At 45.4% G+C, this 4632-nt stretch overlaps 1 pseudogene; it reads right to left on the bottom strand.

The window, feature by feature from the left end:
• Positions 1-2743: 2743 nt before the first annotated feature.
• Positions 2744-4632, bottom strand: LOC129556218 (polypeptide N-acetylgalactosaminyltransferase 11 pseudogene; annotated as a pseudogene).

Here is a 4632-nt window from a genome sequence, read left to right as displayed (position 1 = left end):
TTTTGGTTTCTTGGAGAAGGTTGTAATAACATCATTCTAGACTGGACAAGTTCTTGTGACTTCAGTAAGATCACAGACCTCAAAGGGAAGAGGTATCTTGCTTGGGTTCACCTGATGGCAGACTCAAGGACAAGTATTTGAACAGTAGGAGTTTATTTGGGAGATGAGAGTGTGGGGAATGGAGATGTGGACGAGAAGACAGCCAGTGTTCACTGATGAGCAGGTTACCACAGTGAGCAGCTGGAGCTCTAGCCTGTTGAGGGCATTTTGAGAGACTGTGTAGAACTTGCCTTCAAATGATGCCCCTAGATGGGAAAGGAATCAAGGTGCTCATCTGCTGACTCTCATCACCCACTGAGGAGGGCTGCTCTTGGGGCATCAACTCTTGCTTTGTGTGCTCCTGAATACACAGAAAACCCTTAGACAGGAGGAGGCAGGTGCTTAAAGCAGGAAGTGATCAGTGTTCATGGTGACTTAGACCAGGACTAAAGTTTGTCCCCACTGGAATATCAGAATAATTCAAGGGCACAGTAGTGAACACAGGACATCTTTGAAATAATTTCTTAACTCTTTGGTTAAGTAAATCTGTGTTCAACTCATGTGTCTCTCCTTTTAAGCATCTTTAAATTTTTTCCAGGGGCAGAAACAGCAAGTTTCAAAGTATGAAGCTCACTGTTAGATTCTTGTTTCTAGTACTTTCCCCTTTTAATAGAACATCTGTCTCATCATAAATTTTGGAAGTACACATTTAAAAGAACTAGACAAGAATGCTCCTGGAGTTTTGCTGAACAGTTTTCTAAAAGCACGTTACCTCATTCTTACTTCTGCAAGGCGAGGCCCTACTACATATAGATGCTATTTTCACATTGCTCACTTATACTCAGTTTTAAAGCTGAAAGTTCAACATGGAGGAAGAAACTGTGTAGGGATGGGTCAGGGATGAATTGCTGTGCACACTGTTATTTTTAGTGGCTACCTCTTGTTGTTCTTAAACTGTCACTGAAGAGTAGCTTTGAACAATCTGCAAAATCCTGAAAGGTCATAACCTAGGAGGGGGAGAGACCCCAGGAACATGCACCAGGGAAGATGCAGATGGATAAACAAGCCATAAAGTGCACCATATTTTCTTGTTTCCAGCATTTCACTGAAGAGTTGACCCCGGGCTATTCCCCTGTGAAAGTGGAATTTTAAAAGAACCAACCCCAAACAAACCTATACTAATCCCCAGTTGGCTGGCTTTCCCCATTACTAATGAAACACAGGAGGGTCCCAAAGTGAGGTGTGACAATTTGAGAGGCACAGTGAAGATCATAGAGGCGAGAAAACTACCACCTCTCCTTTCATATCCTGAGGAGCATATGGGCCAGACTTAGCACGCTCAGAGTTCTGGTGGCTGGGACAGTGTTCCCACTGCTGGAGAGCTGCCTGTGGATGGACACCCACCACTGCAGTGCGCCCGCCTCCAGCGGGGCTCAGCTCAGCCTTTCCAAAGATGCCTTAGCTGAAAGTGTTGCACATGTTGGTTCTGACGAATGAAGTGAATGAAAAGGGAACGAGACATGGGATAAGGGACAGGCTGACTGCTCACCGGCTAGCTGTGGGGACCTGATTCCGGGCTCTAGGACCAGCCTATGGATGGAACTTACAAGGTCTCATGCATCAGTCAGGAGTAAATGGGGTGGATATTGGAGTAGTGCTGGGGGAGGAGGGCTGGATCGCTAGGGACTGAGAAATCAGGGTGTTGTTCTTGTTCCCTCGCTCAGTCATGTCCAGCTCTCTGCAACTCCGTGGACTGCAGCTCACCAGTCTTCCCTGTCTGTCACTATCTCCTGGAGTTTACTCAAACCCATGTCCATTGATTCGGTGATGCCATCCAACCATCTCTTCCTCATCCCCTTCTCCATGTCCATTGATTCGGTGATGCCATCCAACCGTCTCGTCCTTATCCCCTTCTCCATGTCCATTGATTCGGTGATGCCATCCAACCATCTCTTCCTCATCCCCTTCTCCTTCCACCTTCAATGTTTCCCAGCATAAGGATCTTTACCAATGAATCAGTTCTTTCAATCAGATAGCCAAAGTTTTGGAGTTTCAGCTTCAGCACCAGTCCTTTCAACTAATTTTCAGGGTTGATTTTCTTTGGAATTGACAGGTTTGATCTCCGTGCAGTCCAAGGGACTCTCAAGAGTCTTCTCCAACACCACAGTTGAAGTGCTCAGCCTTCTTTATGGTTCGACTCTAACATCCATATATGACTATTGGAAAAACCATATCCTTGACTATACAGACCTTTGTCAGCAAAGTGATGCCTCTTCTTTTGAATATGCTGTCTAGGTTTGTCATAGCTTTTCTTCCAAGGAACAAACCTCTTTTAATTTCATGCCTGCAGTCACTGTCCATAGTGATTTTGGAGCACAAGAAAATAAAGTTTGTCACTGTTTCCATTATTTCCCCATCTATGTGCCATGAAGTAATAGGACTGGATGTCATGGTAGTTTTTTTTTTTTTTTAGGGTAAATACTCAAAAGGATCCTTTAATGTAAATGTGGATAGTACCATATTCATCAAAATAATTTATAATATTAACTGCCTCTTAAATATAATCTTATAAATGAATGCTTTCTGAAGTTAAAAGTAATGTGGATTCAGTATATTTAAAATTACTCAGAACATGGTAGTAGAAATTTAAAAATTAACCACCACCTATGAAATCTAAGAAGGGAAATCACAACAAGTTCCTGATCAAATAAATCTGAATAGACACATCAATCTCCTGGACTTTATCCTTCTACACAAACCTGACTCTCTAGAGTTAACACTGCATTCTGGTTTCCTACCATAAGGAGGAAGTTCCTTAACAGCAGTCCAGAAATGACTTCAACCTCTTGGGGAAGCATACTTCTTCAGCTCCGTGCTGAGGATGAGCATGACAGTCACCATTCCAGCCACGGCGTCCACCTTAAGATTCCAAATGCCACAGCTATGAGGAGGAGCCATCACAGATCACAATGGCAACAGAGCCTTTACGACTCAGCGGATCAACTGCTTGGAGGCACTGACCCACTGACACCTGGTACAGCCGGTTATTCCTCCCAAAGGTCCACTGCTGGGATCCTCCAGACCCATGGCACTTGATGAGTTGTGGGGGGTCAGATGAGCGAGTTTCTGACATATCCAGGCAAAGAAGATTATTTAAGACCAACTCATGTTCTTCATTATAAACCCAAACCTGGTTTGGGTCACTGCAGTCACACGCCTTAAGCACTACGAGGCCTCCCTTCTCACTCGGGCGGCCCTGGGCCACCAGACACTTGTTGGTCTGAAGGTGATAGAGCCTTCCGCGCTGAAGGACTTCCTCAATTCAACACACTCACTGATGTTTCCATAATTTCTGGTTCTCAGATCAGGTCTTAAGGAAAAATACTGCTCCTTGTATTCATCCAGCCACACGTGTGCCAGCCGCAGGGAGTTGTGCGTCATGGTGGCCTGGCCGCCTTTTCTGGAAAATGTGTCCAACTCTAGAGCAAGGGATGATGAACAGCTTACCTCCACAAATCCAGATCCAAAATGATATTTCTAAATTTTCTCCTCCCGATATCCATGCCACTGTCATACTGTCCAAGTTCATTGAAATAGTTTCTGTTCATGGCAAACAATCCTCCAGCCATTGTAGGTGACTTTATGGGTGCCGTCGCTCCCTCCGGCCCCCCAAGCTCAGGAAGCGAAACAAGGTCCCACTTGAAGTGCAGCCCCCAGTTGAAGCCGCCCCGCATCACTGGGGACGAGCTGTAGGCCAGCGTGTCGGCGCTGATGATGTCGATCACTGGGCACAGGACCGTCCGCCAGTCCTCCCGGATGGCGGCCAACAAGGGCTGCAGCCACAGCACGTTCACCTCACAGTGGCTGTCCAGGAACACCAGGATTTCTGTTGCGTGGGCTGCTCCAATCATTCTTCCTCGAATCAAGCCCTCACGCTTTGGATTTCTTATCACTTTGATTTTTCCAGGGAGGTATTTTTGGATGTATTCATCTAGTTCTCCTTTCAAATTATCGAAGTCACTGTCGTCGTCCACAAGAATGATTTCATGAAGAAGCCGGGCTGGCGTGCGGTCCAGGACACTGTGCACGTCCGCAGCAAGGCAGACAAAGCTTCATTGTAGAAACAAATAACAACGCTAGCGACTGGCAGTCCCGCCGGGTAAGACTTGTCTTTACACGCTGAATTCCTCGTACCTGGCACATCTCTGTGGTAGCCCAAGCGGTCACTAATAAGCATATTGAAGGCATGTTTCTGATACCCCAAGTTTCTCAACTCCTGATCACGTTCATTAAAAATCATACCCAATTCAGAAGAGAATTCCATATTGCCTCTTTCTGGATCTTCAACATGATTATCTATCACATCATCAATTTTGTTTGCTTTGAACTGTGATTCTAATACTTGACTTGGACCTCGAGTGAAACGGGGATAAAATTTTTTTGGGAATGGTCCGTGGGGCCCAGACCCCTTGATGGGCACATTCTTAAGTGACTGAGTCACTTCACTGAAGTTGAAATAAAAAGCAAAAGTGTCCAGGCTGCAGATGTAAAAAGGCATCCATAACAGAAATATCAAACCGTGATACTTCCCAT

Source organism: Moschus berezovskii, chromosome 15, assembly GCF_049115385.1.
Source record: "Moschus berezovskii isolate FMDL1 chromosome 15, NW_MosBer_1.0, whole genome shotgun sequence".
Lineage (NCBI taxonomy): Eukaryota > Metazoa > Chordata > Mammalia > Artiodactyla > Moschidae > Moschus > Moschus berezovskii.
The sequence above is the reverse complement of the archived record's forward strand: the minus strand, read 5'-3'. Positions and strand labels throughout refer to the sequence as shown.